Source organism: Taudactylus pleione, unplaced genomic scaffold (assembly GCF_031769625.1).
Source record: "Taudactylus pleione unplaced genomic scaffold, aTauple2 ptg001607l, whole genome shotgun sequence".
In the NCBI taxonomy this organism is placed as follows: domain Eukaryota; kingdom Metazoa; phylum Chordata; class Amphibia; order Anura; family Myobatrachidae; genus Taudactylus; species Taudactylus pleione.
The window spans coordinates 1,912,232-1,932,547 of NW_028286004.1; positions in this window are offsets into that span (position 1 = coordinate 1,912,232).

Here is a 20,316-nt window from a genome sequence, read left to right on the forward strand (position 1 = left end):
GGAAGCTGTGCCGCTTATGCAGGCCCCCCCATGTAGCAGTGTCCCTTATGCAGCCTCCCTTATTGCAGTGCAAGCCCCCCTGTAATTGATCCCCCACCCACCAGTACAGTACTTACCTGACTCGCCGCTGTCCGGGATGTCTCTGTCACTTGCGCGCTGACTGGATCTAACATGATCGAGCAGGCACGGCCGCACAGGATCCTCAGCGCGCGGGTGACGTCATGACGTCACCCACGCACTGCATGACTGGGAACGCTGGTCACTGCAGCGTTCCCAGCTCAAAATGAGATTTTGGTAGGTCTTATTTTCGGGGTAGGGCTTAATTTGGACCGGGTTACAAAAGTAAGGGGAGGGCTTATTTTCGGGGTAAGTCTTATTATCGGGGAAACACGGTAGGGCAGTCGGGAGAAACAAACTGTTACAAAGTAGCTAAGACTGTCAGCTTGCACAGCCAGTTAAAAGATAAGACAGAGACTGTAAAAGTGGCAAAGTAGTTAAGACTACAAGCCAGCACAGTAAGGGAAGTTAGTGGAGTTCAAGGGAAAAGAGACAGTAGACAAGCAGAACAAGTAAAGTCTATCTGTAGGAACTAATCGATAATAAAACCACTAATTGGTCAAATTGCACCCTCATTGACTTCTGGGAGTGTAACTAGACACTTATAGGGGTATTCAATATGGGTGCGATAACATCGTTTTTTGCGTTAATATCGCACTTTTTAACGTTTTTGCGTTAATATCACTTGTTTTAGTTTTACACCGTATTCAATTGCAAAGACTTATCGCAGTTTTGAAAAGTCTTTGATAAAAAACGGGGATAACTTTTCACCATTGAATAGGTGTCGAAAAAAAGTGCAGAATTGGGGTTTAGGGGTGCAGGCTTAAAAAAAATAGCCTGCACCACTGAGATTGACATTTAAAAAAGAACTGTGTCATAAAAAGTTGAAAAAAAATAGGGACACCCCAAAAAATGAATTTAAAATTGGGGTGCAAAAAAAAAAATGGGAAAAAATTGTTAAACAATAGGGAAATAGGTTCAGGGCTATTCTGCAAGTATGCGGCAGGTGTTTTCTAGAATAGATTTATAGCGGCAGGTGCACAAATGCAGAATTTTTTTAAAATTACTTTAGGGACACCAAAATATGCTAGTACCCATTTTTATGTACCCCAAATTTGATGGGACCACTTAAAAAAATGAAAAAAATAACCTAAGTGCTCTACTGCATCACTTCTTCAATGTCGGAAAAAAAAACCTGCTGCGGCTATTTAAATCCCCGACTTTCAATTAAAGGCTAAAACGGGGGTACCCATAGTGTTTCCCCATGTTTTTACAACTTTAGGGGGGGTCTTACAATTATTTTAAGGAAAAATTCGTAACTTTACGCAAATCCAACTTCGGGGTTTCCCGTTTTCGTTAATTTTATTTTGAATACGGGGATAAGCGGGAGCACGCACCATACCTTTACACAGAAAAAAACTCGGATATGAAACGTTAACTTCGCCAGGGAAGTTAACCTTTCATATTGAATACCCCTCGAATTCTTCAACTGGAGATATATAGGAGTTATATGCAAACCGAGGAATGAGACCGCACTAGTGGTTAAATTTGAGTGACACTTAAAGAGAGTCACCATAACGCAATAACACAAACCAACATAATAGAAATCAAAATAAGATTCTCAAAATATTTATAAGTTGGTGGTGCCTCCCAAAAAAATTTGTGCTAAACACATGTAAAAAACTCCTTTATTGCAAAAAGCAGAAAAAAGGGGAAAAAGACAAATATGTCTTTATGGGAGCACTCTTGTATAAGAATTAAATATGATGTATATAGAAATGAGGTGAAAATAAAACTTAACATTTATTGAAATATTATTTAAGCTGAATTCCCATCAAGGGTGAAGTTATGTACAGGTGTCAATCCAATGAGAGATCACCGTACTTATATGAATCAAAAGTTATCACTAAGCATATATAAATAAATTCCAATATCTCGCTATATATGAGAGTGACCTTGACATGAAGTGTACACATGTAGCAACGTTGTGTCATCGAAAACCCTGAGGGAAAAGACAATGATAAACATAAATTGAGAAACATATAATGTTATATATCTCCTGCAGGGATATGATATAGAGTGTACACCCGCGGCAAAATTATTCAAAGAGTAACCCTGAGGACAAAAGACAAAATTCTTATATATACATAATGTATGTCTCCTGCAGGGATAATTGCCTACTCCAGAGTCTCGAATTATACGACAATAATCAGCCTCCAATTGTATTCACCTACGGACAATGACTGGCAACATAATTGGCTGTTATATATAGAATTTCCCTTGTTGAAAAAGGAAGTTTAAGGATATACACATTAATTAAATATTATCAAACAATTAATCAGAGCCACAGTGAGGTAACAACAGATGAATAATAAATAATAAAACCTCTTGCTGAGCTCCGTTGTTATTGGACACGGTATAATTGTGATTATATTGGTGTATGTATCACATGTTAGATGAAAGAAGTTAGATCCAGGGGGATGAGAAAAGCGAGTGGCCAATTCTGCTTTCCCCTGTCTTGGGATCAAACAGGGGATGAGAGAGAGGGAGTCGCTTGCCCTGGAGGAAACAACAGTAGTGCTTCTGCTATCTGGGGAATCCGCCGCGTCTATCTCCTGTTACCGCTGGGCATTGCAGGAGAGGTCGCCGGCTTCCTCCCAGATGAGAGAGCACTGTGAGGGAAAGAAAAGAAGTTACCTTAGTTAAGGTTCGTGTGCAGTGGGGCTGCTGGAGTGGCGTGTAAAGTGATGCTGCTGGCGCAGTAGGACGCGCGTTTCGCCGGGAGGCTTGGTCACCTGATCGTTTTATTTTCACCTCATTTCTATATACATCATATTTAATTCTTATACAAGAGTGCTCCAATAAAGACATATTTGTCTTTTTCCCCTTTTTTCTGCTTTTTGCAATAAAGGAGTTTTTTACAGATATATAGGAGTTAGTAACAACATTTGGCAGAATTAAAAAGGAGAGATCGATTTCACAACAGCAAGTACCTCGTAGCTAATTTAATTTATTGTAAGAGAAGTGACAGTATAAAAGTGAACTAGTACCCGGGCAACATTGTGTACACCAACGGGACTTATGTTGTAAACGAGCTCATGAACTTGTAGTTTTCTGGCCAGCAACGTTTAACAAATAGGGTAATTTTTCGTATAAATTGACTGTGTAAGGTAATATTTAATGCCAGTACTGTATGGTTATGGTCGTTTAAGTTAATTTGTTCTAGGAAAAGTACTGTGTGGTTTAATTTTAGGAACCAGCCGGAGGAGAGGATTCTTTGCCGATAACCAGGACGCTGTGTTCCCGTATAATAAAATTTGAACTGTTGGTTAATTTTATTGTGTGTTGCAAAAAGAAGAGTTATCCTGATGGTAATTTAACTTGTAATTTATCCATTAGAGTGTAGGCATTGTGATTCAATTTCTTCTACCCTAATAAAATACTTACCTCTTGACCTCTCTGTACTGAATGAGAATCGAGAAACCCCATTCTTACGTCTAACCAAGCAAGTAGGGGTGTTACAATTGCATTAAAAGAAAGTTTGATTACAAACAGTGTAGCTCGTTGGTACTTGATGCAAACCCCACACCAGAGATGGGAAGCCCATTTCAGATGGATTTTAGGTGCAAATGCCAATACCGATGATGATAGCTTCGGCCTGAAAAACAGTGGCAGAGAGATGCATACTCTTGAAGCTGCAAGGATACTCATACGTATAGAAAGACAGGTACTTGCATTAGCATAATGTAGCAAACATTGCCATAACAGGGCTTTATGTCGTCCTGTGCTGGCCCCATTCCCTAAATACGTGACATCATGACGTCACACCTAGGGGGCAGGGCCGTCAGCTAAACCGCTGGGTCCGGTAAGTAAAGCATTGCCCGCAGCATCCTAAGAATGCTCCAGGCAGGTCCACAGGCTGCAGGGTACCTGCCTGGAGCATCCAAAGTGGCTATGCAGTAGTGCTAGTGGCTGCAGTGTGCCGTGCAGTGACGGTGACGCCCACAGGGCCTTGCAGCATTTGCACACCTCTATTTTCTGCCCTGGTAGCATATTTAGCAGTCACTGATATACGTATATATGGAAACTTTGCATCTGACTTAGAACCAGGCCCTAAGGGCCTGATTCAGAGCTTCACACTATGCTGCACGCAAACGATCAATGATTTTGTTCCTGCGCATGCATCTAGATTGTTACTGCACTGAGATGCATCACAGATTTAGACACAGGTTCTGGGGATTTCAATGCACTTGCATAAGAGGTAACGGGGGTGGCTAAACAGACATGGGCATTTTTGCACAGCAGCTGCATCCAAAGATGCACCTACTGTGCAAAAGCTTTCAATCAGGCCCTATGACCTTAATCAAGTGCCTATAAACTACACCTTTTTATATGTTTCACTTAACAAACTAGCACAGCACTAATTGTATCAGTTTTACATAACAAAGTAGCATAAAACAATATAATGCTATTTAAAATTAGCAATCCCTCGTAAATTTCTGACATTTTGACAATTGCTAAAAGACTGGCTTTTAATTCCCTTTTGAACATTCCTTCTACTTTATGTATGCTCAAGGAATGTAATATTAAGAGGCCTAGTGGTGCAGTATAGACATGTCCTCATACACCAAAACTCAATATGCTGACCGGCGCACGGAGCCTAGCGCGATTGTATCAAGCGGTGTAGCATAGCGACCTGTTGTTTAAATTTGTAGCTTATTCGAACAGCAGATGCAGCGAAACTCTACTCAATCAGTACCATGGACACCGGGCTAATGACTTCTTCAGATGACGTTATCCTATAGAAGCCTATGGGCTTTCAAGCAGCAAAGAGATGTGAGAGGGATCAATTGGTGTGCACTTCCTTCTGCACATGCGCAGAAGGACGCCTGTGGGACTTCTGGGTCATAGAACTGCAAAGGACAGCGTTCTTCTACATGCATACCGGCGTAATTAATGCCGGCATACATGCGAAGAGCTGTTAGATGCATTGTATGCAAACTGTGATGTGGCATGCATCCCGTCCCAAGTCCCTAATCTCCTCCATCTTATCTCTTCCGGGGTGGGGTGCAGTAAAGCAAGAAATGTGGTCAAACCCCCGAAAATGCAGTTTATGGGGGTTTGACTGCATTTCTCTTATGTACCAAGCCCTGAAATGCATTGATTGCATTGATTGGATAAAGAAACCTATGGGCTTTTATTCGCAAAGTCCTGGGAGAGGGAGCCCTCCAAGCACCCCCCGCAGTACGCACATCCTGCATGAATATAATGAAAATATACATACAGAAATGTGTTTATGTACCCATGTATCATATGGTTGCTAAGCAACCTAAAAGAGATATACACTCAGTATAAATATAGGCCCTACAGCCACATTTTACAGATATCAATAAGCATATATACAGTATATAGGTTCCCAATGTAGATAAGGACCACATAAACACTTCATGATTACAAAAACACATTACTATAGAAAACACTAATTAAAATAGTAAGGCACATGCACACTAAAGTTTGCGTTAGTATCTGACCTTAAACATATACAATAATAACTCAAAACAAAAAAAACAAAAAAAATATGTGTAGGTCTCTCTCTTACAGTAATTTACCAAAAATGCTAATTACGACATTTGTGAGCCAGCAGCCAACGAAAAAACATGAAAGGCAAAATATTAAAAAACAAAGTAAAAATTATATAACAATATTACAAAGGGTGTCCCAAAAGAATCAAAGAAGAATATAGTGTCACTACAGGAAACATTTAATTGGAATATGGACGTTCAATCCCAGCAGGAAAACTATTTGAAGCTTGTGTATCTATTTTGCCTCCTTTTGTAGGACAATTTCCCCTGTCTCAACTGTATAAAATGAGGGACATGGTCTACAATGGTATATTTCAGACTTGCCAAAGTGTGACCCAATTCTGCAAAATGTCTTGCTACAGGTTTATCTGAAGTTTCAGCTGTTAGTGCCGCTCTGATGGAAGATCTCTGGTTGGCAAAGTATTCTTTAAACGCACAGACTGTTTTACCAACATACGTTAGGCCACAGGGAAAACATTGGTTTAAAGGGGTGTGCATTACTAATCACCGTCCCTCTAACTTTCTCAGACTGGGAGCTCCCTGTGGGGCTGCCGCCTCTGCTATGTTTTACTTCTGATCACACCGATCTCTTCTTCTCTGCACCAGCTGTTCTGGACACCCACTCTCTCTGAGCACTGCTCTGCAACTTCAGGCAGAAGCTCAAGTCACTTCTCCTGGTGCTCCAAGTTGTCTCACTCTAGGGCTGGTGTTTCCCTTTCTTCCTCCCTGTGATCAGCTGCTTGGGGGAGGTGCCGTTCTGTAGCTGAAGCCGCCAGACCTAAGCCGCACCTCCTGAGCCTGCTGCAATGTCTGCAGTGAAGGAGTGCTTGCTGTGCATCACCCTTCTCAATCACAGGTACCTCAGACTCCTCACAGACACATCATACTTTCTCCTTACCTACTGAGGTACCGCTTTTATCCAGGTTTTTTCTGGACAAAAATGCAGCTCCTATCCTCCTCGACTCCACAGATGATACAATAATAAATATGCTCCAAGAATTCTGACAAATAGGGCAAATGGACAATTCTTCACCCAAAACTAAAAAATTATACAATGTTGACCTGAGTGAAAGGAATTTTAAAATGAAATCTGACTTTTATCCCATCAAGTCTAAAAGCAGTTATGTAGAAAGTTTCTACAAAGTCTCATTAGACAGCTTCAGGACAATGTGCAGTCAAAATGAAAAGAAAACATTTAAATACTGTATATAAATTGACCAAAGATACCTCAGTAATAAACAAAGAAGCCGATAAAGGTGGTGGACTTGTTATCCAGGATAGGTTGGATTATATTAAGGAGGCCCATAGACAGTTAGATGATGAAAAGTTCTATAGAAAACTACAAACTAACATTTCTACTGAGTACTCATTAGAGTTACTTAAATAGCTGAAGGAAGCACTTAGAGACGGGGTCATATCCAGGGAAAAGTTCTGCTCCCTCTTTCCTTCTTTTCCTATTATCTTTATATACTACCACCTCCCCAAAATTCACATGTCCCTCACCTCACATCCAGAAATGTCCCATAATATCTGATGTTAACTCTCTATTATCCAATCTGTCAGCCTATGTTGTCAGTTATCTTTAACCCCGTGTCTCTGTTGAGATCGCATATACGTGATATGACCCATTTTTTGCAATTAATTCAAGGCATTCAATGGAAAACAGCATATGCATTCCTGATATTTTATGTCCAAAGTCTACTATATATACTAACATTCCCCATACATTGGGTGTGCTGGCCTTATCAAAGATGGTGACCTCACAGAGAGACACATGAACTTCATTCTAGAATCGATTCTTTTAATTTTACAGCACAACACATTTTATTTTCAAATCATGGAGATGACGATTGGGACAGGTGTGCACCAAGTTACGCAAAACTTTATATATGGGTCAGGTCGAAGACCAGCCCATTTGGGGTAGTGGGCTTGGCGCTCACCTGGTCCTCTATGGCCATTACATTGCTGATCTATTTTTTATTTGGGACGGGATCTGCTCACTGCTCTGGTTTTTGTTGCTTTTCTCAACTCTAACACTTTTCATTTGGTTTTCACAACCACTTTTGATCAAAGCAGAATTAACTTTCTGGATGTGACCCTTGAAATAGTGAACAATCAGATTCAAACATCCAACTATATCAAGGAAGTGGGCAGCAATGTCTATCTGCATTCAATAGCACACATTATGCCCCATGGAAGCAAAACATTCTTAAAGGGCAATTGCTGTACTTGAGAATGAATTGTTACTCAAATGAGATCTTTCTAAAGCAAGCCAAATTCTTTTGAATCTAGGGGTTGCCTGAAACAGATACTAGATACAAGGGGTGAGCGGGTTCGGATATCTGAAATCCGAATCCCCCCGAGCCCCCCGAGCCCCCCCCCCGATCCGAGGCTGATCCGAGTCAGGCTCGGATCTGAAATCGAGGCAAAACGTCATCATCCCACCTTCCGGGTCTTGCGGGTTTTGGATCCTATATAAGGTACCCGCGTCAGCGCCATTTTCTCACTCGGCTGTGGACAGTGAAGAGGGAGGGTGGGAGTTAGGGCTGGCTGGGCTGTGTAGTGTAGTGTAGTGCAGTGTAGTGTTGTGCTGTGCTGTGCTGCGCTGTGCTGCTGTTGTCCATAGGGGCTGTGTCCACTCCTCCAAAGTCCATAGGGGCTGGCTGGACTGTGTTGTGCAGTCAGTTGTCCATAGGGGCTGTGTCCACTCCAAAGTCTTGTGCAGTGTCCCAGTCCTAAAGGGGTGCTGTAGTGTTGTCCAGGGGGTGCTCTGTCCATCAGGGGTGCTCGTCCCAAGTGCAAAAAAAATAAATATTTTTTCTGTGTTTGTGAATTGTGTGCACAGTAGCCGCACGTGCATCAACAAAGTAGTGCCAAGCGTGTGCCTGTGTCATAAGTAAAGGGCCATCTGGCTTGACCGTTAAAGGGGGTTGTAACCCCCAAAGTGCACTCCAAACAAAATAAAAAATATTTTCTGTGTTTGTGAATTGTGTGCACTGTGGCTGCATGTGCATCAACAAAGTAGTGCCAAGCATGCACCTGTGTCATAAGTAAAGGGCCGTCTGGCTTGACCATTAAAGGGTGCTGTAACCCCCAAAGTACACTCCAAACAAAGTAAAAAAATATTTTCTGTGTTTGTGAATTGTGTGCACTGTGGCTGCACGTGCATCAACAAAGGAGCAGCGCCAAGCGTGCGCCTGTGTCCATAAGTAAAGGGCCGGCTGGCTTGTCCGTTAAAGGGTGCTGTAACCCCCAAAGTACACTTCAAACAAAATAAAAAAATATTTTCTGTGTTTGTGAATTGTGTGCACTGTGGCTGCACGTGCATCAACAAAGGAGCAGCGCCAAGCGTGCGCCTGTGTCCCATAAGTAAAGGTCCGGTTGGCTCATTTCTTAAAGGGTGGTGTAACCCACAAAGTACACTAGTCTCCAGCAAAAATAAAAAATTATTTTCTGTGTTTGTGTGCGCCTTAGCCGCACGTATATATCAATATAACATAAATGGAGGACCAAACTTTCTCCGATAAAAATAAAATAGGGAAAGATCAAGAACCACTTCCTCCTAGTGCTGTTGCTGCTGCTGGGAGTTGTTCATCATCCCAGAGAGGAAGTAGGAACACCACTACTTTTACTAAACAAATGACCCTCCAACAGTCCTTAGCGAGAAGGATGAAATACGACAGCAGTCATCCTGAAGCAAAACGTATAACTGAGGCCTTAAGTGCTATGCTGGTGTTAGACGTGCATCCGGTATCCGCCATTAGTGCAGTGGGATTTAGACAATTGATGGAGGTAGTGTGTCCCCAGTTCCAAATCCCATCTAGATTCCACCTGCATCCTCAAAGCAGCAGCGACAAGCGTGCGTCTGTCTGTTAAAGGGTGGTGTAACCCTCAAAGTGCGCTCCACAAACAATAAAAAAAATCTTCTTTTTTTTCTGTCTTTGTGAATTGTGTGGGCTGTAGCCGCACCTGCATCCTCAAAGCAGCAGCGACAAGCGTGTGTCTGTCTGTTAAAGGGTGGTGTAACCTTTAAAGTGCGCTCCACAAACAATAAAAAAATTCTTCTTTTTTTTTCTGTCTTTGTGAATTGTGTGCACTGTAGCTGCACGTGCATCAACAAAGGAGCAGCGCCAAGCGTGTGCCTGTGTCCCATAAGTCTGTTAAAGGGTGGTGTAACCCCCAAAGTGCTCCAAAAAATAAAAAACTATTTTTTTTCTGTGTTTGTGACTTGTGTGCGATGTAGCCGCACGTGCATCAACACACTAGCAGCGCCAAGCGTGCGCCTGTGTCATAAGTCAAGGGCCGTTTGGACATCTGCTCCGGACTGAAGGACATGCCAACAATTTCTGACAAGTCTACTGTCACTGCATATGATACTGTCCTCAAAGCAGCAGCAACAAGCGTGCGTCTGTCTGTTAAAGGGTGGTGTAACAATCAAAGTGCGCTCCACAAACAATAAAAAAATACTTCTTTTTTTTCTGTCTTTGTGAAATGTGTGGGCTGTAGCCGCACCTGCATCCTCAAAGCAGCAGCGACAAGCGTGCGTCTGTCTTTTAAAGGGTGGTGTAACCCTCAAAGTGCGCTCCACAAACATTAAAAAAATTCTTCTTTTTTTCTCTGTCTTTGTGAAATGTGTGGGCTGTAGCCGCACCTGCATCCTCAAAGCAGCAGCGACAAGCATGCGTCTGTCTGTTAAAGGGTGGTGTAACCGTCAAAGTGCGCTCCACAAACAATAAGAAAATTCTTTTTTCTTCTGTCTTTGTGAATTGTGTGGGCTGTAGCCGCACCTGCATCCTCAAAGCAGCAGCGACAAGCGTGCGTCTGTCTGTTAAAGGGTGGTGTAACCCTCAAAGTGTGCTCCACAAACAATAAAAAAATTCCTATTTTTTTTTCTGTCTTTGTGAAATGTGTGGGCTGTAGCTGCACCTGCATCCTCAAAGCAGCAGTGACAAGTGTGTGTCTGTCTGTTAAAGGGTGGTGTAACCCTCAAAGTGCGCTCCACAAACAATAAAAAATTCTTCTTTTTTTTCTGTCTTTGTGAATTGCGTGGGCTATAGCCGCACCTGCATCCTCAAAGCAGCAGTGACAAGCATGTGCGTCTGTCTGTTAAAGGATTACATCGGTGACAGCATCCAAGTAGGCATGTCAGACAGTCCGTACATGTACTGGCAGGAAAAAGAGGCAATTTGGAGGCCCCTGTACAAACTGGCTCTATTTTATCTGAGTTGCCCCCCCTCCAGTGTGTACTCCGAAAGAGTGTTTAGTGCAGCCAGGAACCTTGTCAGCGAAAGGCGTAGGAGGTTGCTTCCACAAAATGTGGAGAAGATGATGTTCATAAAAATGAATGATCAACTCTTCCAGAGAGACCAGCCTCCATAACGTACAGAGGGACCTGTGGTGGTGGATTCCAGCGGGGACAAATTAATACTCTGTGAGGATGAGGATGTACACAACACTGAAGAGGGTGAGGAATCGGTGAATGAGGAGGATGAGGATGACATCTTGCCTCCATAGAGCCAGTTTGTGCAGGGACAGATTAATTGCCAGCTTGTTTTGTGGGGGCCCAAACGAACCAATCATTTCAGTCACAGTCGTGTGGCAGACTGTGGCGCTGAAATGATTGGGTTGTTAAAGTGTGCATGTCCTGTTTATACAACTTAATGGTGGGTGGGAGGGCCCAAGGACAATTCCATCTTGCACCTCTTTTTTCTTTGCATTATGTACTGTTTGGGGCCTAGTTTTTCAAACTGCCATCCTGTCTGCCACTGCAGTGTCACTCCTAGATGGACCACGTGTTTGTGCCGCCCACTAGTCATCCAGCTACCTCGGTGCAACCTTTTGGATATACAAAGCATGCTTCTCTTTCTCAGTGGTGTGGCATAGAGAAAAGATGTGGCAGTGAGCAATACCTGCACAGAAGGAACATGTCAGCTGTCAAGTGGCCATGCTTTATTGGAGAGATGCTGGGTCCTAGTAAGAGAAATGGCATTAAGAGTCAGCTGCACTGGTGGGATGACTATTGCAGCACACTGGGCAATAGCCCTGTCAGCCCGTCCCTTGAGCCACCCCTGGGTAGGACCCCAATTTTTTAAAGTGAGGAGCACCTGACACCCACATATTTTTTCATTCAGCGTAATTTCTGCTGCTGAAGAAAATAATTAAGACAAGAGCCACGTATGCCAGACACACCCACCAAAAGTAGGTAACATAAGGGCTTGTGATAAACTATTTACCACAACAATGTAAACAAATATAAACATTATTCTTGGTACTGTACCACTCTTAGAGGAAGATTCAATTAAGCACAGTGGTTGCCAGAATGTGTTGCAACAGTTTTGCTCATTAACTCACAGAAGCTGATTTCTGCTGGCAGCCTATGGAGGTGTGAACAGATATCAGCAACCGGAACTGGCTTACAGACAATGCTGATGGATATAAATAATGTTACCATAGGTTGTCTCCGAGTGGTATATTTTATTGGATAGAGAAAAGTCATAGGATGAACAAGTAGGGGGTGACAGCACATATAGATAGTGAGGAGAGTTCTAAAAAGAAAAAGTATGCATTGGGCTAAGCATTCTAATTAATTTGTCAACTTGACAAAGATATTGAGGCTGTAAGGTGATCTAAGGAATGGATACTCTAGAAATGATTTCTTTAAGACAAGAAAGCAGTCTTTCTAGTACAGATGTGTCCTCACTCGTGATGACTGCAGTCGCACCAAACAGCCGCTCTTAGCGCGCCTGGTCCCGTGAGACTCTACTAGTGCCAAGTGTCTTTTTTGCAGAAAATTAATCTAAGTTGCAATGTGATGCGACTAGAATGCATCAGAAGACTGTGCTGATTCATTCATAAAGTGCTATGATGCAATGGTTGCAGCTTTTTTCCACATCGATTTCCATTTTCAGTCTCAGGTGCACACAGATATACAAGTGTCACATATCAAATTGAAAATGGTGCGTCCTAGTCAAATTCCATTTCAACTTATAAGCATTTTCGGCAAAAAAAGATGCGCAACGGTAGCAGAGTTGCACAGGACATGGCGGCTCACTCATGCCAGTCATATTGCGCTACATGGCGTATTGAGGCTAGAGGAGAAAGGACACATCAGTAGCAATGAGGATAGTAATTTATGTGCATCTAGACAGGCCTAAGTAATCATACTTTACTATCAAGAAGATATATGTGTTACTCTGCTGCCAGGGTCACTTCATCTGAAGATTAATGATATTACACAGTCATCAAATAATTTTTTGGAACAAATGGGGCGCAAAACTAATACTTGCAGCTTCAGAATTTCTATCTTATCTTGCCCAAATATACAAGAAAAACACACATTTACAATAACAAATAGATAGTATTCATAAAGCGCTTGTATAAAAATAATAATATACTCAAAAGTTCTTTTTTAAGCTTGTCACTTTCTGGAGGTGTCTCCACTTCACACAATGCATGTACATGAAAGAAAGAGGGAGATAAAAAAACACATATGTGTAGACTTGTTTCCAAAAATTCACGGATCTTCTATAAAAAGTAACTGATTTTCCAGGGTGGGATGACGTACCACACTCACATATAATTATGGAGGTATAAATCTCATAAAGGTATCTTTTTTTCCGTGAACCAATTATTTCAGCTTATTAATGAATAGAGACAAGGTATTAAATAATAATAAAGAAAATCGACAACAAATAAATGTCGAATGGGCATTTATTACAGGTTTTAATTCAGAGTATAAAACTATGGAAAAAATTATTAAAAAAACACTGTGGGATCCTATTAAAGGACCCAGTTTTGAAGGATGTAATTCCATCTAATCCCACTTTTATTTATCGTAAAGCTCCAAATTTGAAGGATACCTTGGTAAGGAGCTCATTACCAATCATGAATCCAAATCCCATCCGTACGAAAGGGTTCCATAGATGTGGATTGTGTATAGCTTGTAAGACAATTCGATCATCTGATTCAAAGATCACGCAATTTACAGCAAAAGGGAAAGTGTACAATATAAATGAATTTATCACGTGTCATACGACTAATGTGGTATATTTAGTTGATTGAAGATGCGGTCTAGTATATGTGGGACGAACATCACGAGCTTTAAAAACTAGACTTGCTGAACATCTGCGTAACATTAGGAATGGCATGGAAACACACTCTCTATCCAGTCATTTTAAATGCTCGAGTACAGATGTAATAAGATTCATTGGAATTCAGAATATGAAATCCAGCTGGAAAGATAGAGACATAGAAGGAAATCTCGCTAGAGCTGAAATGAAATGGATCTTTAATCTAGACACCTTAACACAAGGGGGTTTAAATGCAGATTTTGAGTTGAAATGGTTCTTGCAGTAATCCGTCCATTTTGTTCGCACATTCCACATCATGAAGATGTCTTATTCCTGTTTTATTGTTTTAATGTTATTAAGTATATATTTACAACACTATTGCTATTTTAATTATGTATTAGAATAATATGCAATGACAATTCCGTTTTACGTTCCACGTATATGGAGCGCTATTCCGGAGGTGCTGGTGGGGCATATTTATGTTGGAATGCATATGCTTTATTATTTAATCCCGAAAGTGTAGTAATGCACTTTCATTTTATGATTATGCATTTATGTTTACGAAAGTTATACTTTATATTAAGTGTTGTCACAACTTTATGACGTATAATTATGCTTCCGATTTGTGTTCCACATGAATGGAGCATGATTCCGGATCTATCAGTGGGTGATATGCTAATGGTGGAACGCACAAGTTCTAATGTTGAATTTCCGGACATGTGACAACGTACTTCCGGTGGAGTGTGTGATTGGCCAAAACCTCCGCTACCTGTTTGCGTTCCATTAAGATGGAACGCAGACCCGGAAGTCCGTATACTTGATACATCGTGAAACATATTATATTGTGATGGGGGTTGGATTATTAACCTAGGATTGATGAAGGTCACCATATTAAGAAGGATTTGTGATGTTTTTGGTAATATACAACTGATTCAACTAACGATACATCCGGTTTGGATCAGGTGGCTGTAGATTAACCAGGGGATAAAAGGACAGCCAAGGTGGACCTCTCACTGGACCTTGAAAAAGATTTTATTCGAAACGCGTTGGTTGTGAGAGGTTTAGTGCATTACAAGGTGGAGGCTGAAGGTAGTGTAACACCACATTGCTATTAAGGTACTTTGAGTGCAGTTTTCTCTGGGGGACTATTCCGGACATTCCCCTTTGATTAGTGTATTCTTACATAAACACCTGTACCTAGATGTGGTGTTTTTCCTCCTCCACACTTGTGTGCATAAAATGTTTTTTATATGTTTTAAATTTGGATTGTATATGCTACATGTGTATTTAAATAAATACTGAAAATTATCGTTTGGCATATACTGGTTATACATTGAAGATTTCTGGATAAAAAGATACCTTGATGTGCTTCTTGCTGCATTTCTACAAGTGAGTTGGGTGCGTGTTACATCTTTTGGACAGAGATACCTTTATATACTTTGTTACCCCACTTTTGAAGTGAGTAGGGTACATTTATAACCCTGTCTATAGTTATATGTTGAAGCTCTGAAACAGAGCTGAAATAATTGGTTCACGGAAAAAAAGATACCTTTATGAGATTTATACCTCCATAATTATATGTGAGTGTGGTACGTCATCCCACCCTGGAAAATCAGTTACTTTTTATAGAAGCTCCGTGAATTTTTGGAAACAAGTCTACACATATGTTTTTTTTTATCTCCCTCTTTCTTTCATGTACATGCATTGTGTGAAGATGATACACCTCCAGAAAGTGACAAGCTTAAAAAAGAACTTTTAAGTATATTATTATCTTTATACAAGCGCTTTATGAATACTATCTATTTGTTATTGTAAATATTACACAGTCAGTTTAGGTAACTAAGTTGAAAGCTAAAAGTAAGGACACTGGTTGCAGCCACTTAGCCTGGATAGTAGGATTAAAATACTTATAAAGTTGGAATAGGTCTGAGATACTTTATCAGCATATAAGTTAAATGTCATTGGGGTTGATTCAGCAAGGAATGCACGGACGCAGACGCATGCACCCGTATGCTGCGAGAATATGCCAATCAATGCATGCGCATGGAGACCGCAGCATAAGTTGCAGATGCCCAACCCCATAATGAGCCGCCCATCTCACTTTACTCACAGCCTGATCAGCATGCAAGATAGCGTAAACATCAGTAACATCGAGAACCTTCGGACTCATTAGCATAATAGTGGTTGACCTGAGATTCCGCAGGATTTTGCCTTCTTCCTGTGTACAGCTTACAGTATGGCTGCGTATGCCGCCCCACTGCCTTAATTGTGCACGTCCGCCTGCGCTCGCCTGACCACCCCCGTCACCACCCACAAACAGCACTTCCTGTCAATCAATTTCAGAAGGGTCTGCGTACACACTTTATGTTGTCTGCGTACCATAACCCGATCGCACTGGCTAGCTCGCGCACGCGCATTGCGATGCATATGCATGCGCAGTGGGAAAACATCTGCCAAGTGCGTGCGTTCTCTCCTGTGCGTTCCTTGCTGAATCTGGCCCATAGTCACTTGTCCATGGCGCTGCGAAATGCGCATCCTTTGCAGTTCCCATTGGCGATGATGGGAACCTATACTTGCATCTGAGATAAACAATGGTGATTCTCAGCAATACCTGGCAACATACCATGACAGCACAAGTGACTTTATCTATTTTCTCTGCTCTACCTTACCCTGGCTCTCCTGGGCAGCTGTTCACTGCCTAGGGCACACAGCAGTATCTATTGAGCATAGTGGTTTAGGTTCAGCTTCTCCTATTTTCTCTCTATTCCACGCATTAAACATTCACACACTTTAGAGAATAGAGACGTCTCGTTCTCTTACTTGAATAACAAGTTTGTATACATCTGTAGCAATTATTAGGACACTGATACTATCAAAATGAGTCCTGTTATTATTATTTTTGGGGCTATACATTATTGCTACTTATACTGTAATTGCTTAATGAATTTGTAAATTAATTATATAAGCTATTACCCTGATTATGTTTGTTAAGATGTTGTCTGACTGTGCTGCTGAATAATTGACTGTTCATTGAAATCATTATATTAAATGTATGATACTGCTACCAAGAGTTTGATTTCATTTTTTGGAAACAGGTCATGTTCTGTGTGGTTCTGGTCAGCTAAGATCTTTCTGTTATATTCCTTACATTGACAGCATTGACAGCAACTCTTAAGAAACCCCGAGGGGATATGAGAGTAATTAATATTTTTGCCTCAGTTTTAGAGGTCATGAATGATACATTATGTGATTATAACTATTGTGTTCTTTCAAATCCATTTCCTCTACTTTGTTCTAAACAATTTCTTTTCTTTATATTCTGATTGTAAATAATGGTGTTAAGCAGAGAAAGCTTAATATTTAGGAAATAGTATATTGTACTGACACCCTATTACTTTTTTAGCATTTTCTGCTTTCTTATTGCTCATTCATTTTAATAGATCATAATTAAAAGTTATATTTTATCTACGTTAATTATCATATTTGTAAGAGTGACTCCAAAAAGGGGTTTTCCATTTCATTTTTTGCTTCTATTGCATAAAACACCCTTGGTATTTCAGGGTCACTAGCAAAAGAGAACAGGCAGTAGTTTGAAATAGGTCATCAGAAAAATAGTCACTACTACAATGTAGACTTGAGCCTACAGGATACCGTTGATAAGACTGTATATATGGGATGTATTTGAGATCCTGGTGGTCGTGATGTCGACACCGGAATCCTGACACAAGTCAGAATCCCAGTACCAGCATCTTCATGGTACGTACTGGGGTTAGGGGGAGGATTAGGGTTAGGCACTAGGGGAGGGTTAGGGTTAGGCTGCAGGGGGAAGGGTTAGGGTTAGGCTGTGGGGAAGAAGGTTTAGGTAGGGTACTTACCGGCAGTTATCAGTGTTCTAACCCTGTTGGGATACTGGAATCCTGATTGCCGGCATCCACTACCCAGCCTGAATATACACCCATCAGCCATAACATTAAAACCACTCACAATTAAAGTAAATAACATTGATTATCTTTTTACAATGGCACTTGTCATGGGGCAGCAAATGAACAGTCAGTTCTTAGAGTTGATTTGTTAAAGCCGGAAAAATGTAAGGATCTGAGTGACATTGACAATTGACAGTTTTTAAAGGCTAGACGACTGGGTCAGAGCATGTACCAAATGGCAGGTCTTGTGGGGTGTCCTTGGTATGCAATGGTTAGTACTAGGGGTGAGCGGGTTCGGATTTCTGAAATCCGAACCCCCCCGAGCCCCCCCGATCCGAGTCCGATCCGAGTCAGGCTCGACTTTTCCCGCCTGACTCGGATTCTGAAATCGAGGCAAAACGTCATCTTCCCGCCTTCCGAGTCTCGCGGGTTTTGGATCCTATATAAGGTACCCACGTCGGCGCCATTTTCTCACTCGGCTGTGGACAGTGAAGAGGGAGGGTGGGAGTTAGGGCTGTGTAGTGCAGTGTAGTGTAGTGCTGCTGTTGTCCACTACTTCAAAGTCCATAGGGGCTGGCTGTGTTGTGCTGTGCTGCTGTTGTTAATAGGGGCTGTGTCCACTACTTCAAAGTCCATAGGGGCTGGCTGGACTGTGTTGTGCAGTCAGTTCTCCATAGGGGCTGTGTCCACTCCAAAGTCCTGTGCAGTGTCCCAGTCCTAAAGAGGTGCTGTAGTGTTGTCCAGGGGGTGCTCTGTCCATCAGGGGTGCTCCCCCCAAGTGCTAAAAATATAATATATTTTCTGTGTTTGTGAATTGTGTGCGCAGTAGCCGCACGTGCATCAACAAAGTAGTGCCAAGCGTGCGCCTGTGTCATAAGTAAAGGGCCGGCTGGCTTGACCGTTAAAGGGTGCTGTAACCCCCGAAAGTACACTCCAGTCCAAACCAAAAAAAAATTATTTTCTGTGTTTGTGAATTGTGTGCGCAGTAGCCGCACGTGCATCAACAAAGTAGTGCCAAGCGTGCGCCTGTGTCATAAGTAAAGGGCCGGCTGGCTTGACCGTTAAGGGTGCTGTAACCCCCGAAAGTACACTCCAGTCCAAACCAAAAAAAAAATTATTTTCTGTGTTTGTGAATTGTGTGCGCAGTAGCCGCACGTGCATCAACAAAGTAGTGCCAAGCGTGCGCCTGTGTCATAAGTAAAGGGCCGGCTGGCTTGACCGTTAAGGGTGCTGTAACCCCCGAAAGTACACTCCAGTCCAAACCAAAAAAAAAATTATTTTCTGTGTTTGTGAATTGTGTGCGCAGTAGCCGCACGTGCATCAACACAGTAGTGCCAAGCGTGCGCCTGTGTCATAAGTAAAGGGCCGGCTGGCTTGACCGTTAAGGGTGCTGTAACCCCCGAAAGTACACTCCAGTCCAAACCAAAAAAAAAATTATTTTCTGTGTTTGTGAATTGTGTGCGCAGTAGCCGCACGTGCATCAACAAAGTAGTGCCAAGCGTGCGCCTGTGTCATAAGTAAAGGGCCGGCTGGCTTGACCGTTAAAGGGTGCTGTAACCCCCGAAAGTACACTCCAGTCCAAACCAAAAAAAAAATATTTTCTGTGTTTGTGAATTGTGTGCGCAGTAGCCGCACGTGCATCAACAAAGTAGTGCCAAGCGTGCGCCTGTGTCATAAGTAAAGGGCCGGCTGGCTTGACCGTTAAGGGTGCTGTAACCCCCGAAAGTACACTCCAGTCCAAACCAAAAAAAAAATTATTTTCTGTGTTTGTGAATTGTGTGCGCAGTAGCCGCACGTGCATCAACAAAGTAGTGCCAAGCGTGCGCCTGTGTCATAAGTAAAGGGCCGGCTAGCTTGACCGTTAAGGGTGCTGTAACCCCCGAAAGTACACTCCAGTCCAAACCAAAAAAAAATTATTTTCTGTGTTTGTGAATTGTGTGCGCAGTAGCCGCACGTGCATCAACAAAGTAGTGCCAAGCGTGCGCCTGTGTCATAAGTAAAGGGCCGGCTGGCTTGACCGTTAAGGGTGCTGTAACCCCCGAAAGTACACTCCAGTCCAAACCAAAAAAAAAATTATTTTCTGTGTTTGTGAATTGTGTGCGCAGTAGCCGCACGTGCATCAACAAAGTAGTGCCAAGCGTGCACCTGTGTCATAAGTAAAGGGCCGGCTGGCTTGACCGTTAAGGGTGCTGTAACCCCCGAAAGTACACTCCAGTCCAAACCAAAAAAAAAATTATTTTCTGTGTTTGTGAATTGTGTGCGCAGTAGCCGCACGTGCATCAACAAAGTAGTGCCAAGCGTGCGCCTGTGTCATAAGTAAAGGGCCGGCTGGCTTGACCGATAAAGGGTGCTGTAACCCCGAAAGTACACTCCAGTCCAAACCAAAAAAAAAATTATTTTCTGTGTTTGTGAATTGTGTGCGCAGTAGCCGCACGTGCATCAACAAAGTAGTGCCAAGCGTGCGCCTGTGTCATAAGTAAAGGGCCGGCTGGCTTGACCGTTAAAGGGTGCTGTAACCCCCGAAAGTACACTCCAGTCCAAACCAAAAAAAAATTATTTTCTGTGTTTGTGAATTGTGTGCGCAGTAGCCGCACGTGCATCAACAAAGTAGTGCCAAGCGTGCGCCTGTGTCATAAGTAAAGGGCCGGCTGGCTTGACCGTTAAGGGTGCTGTAACCCCCGAAAG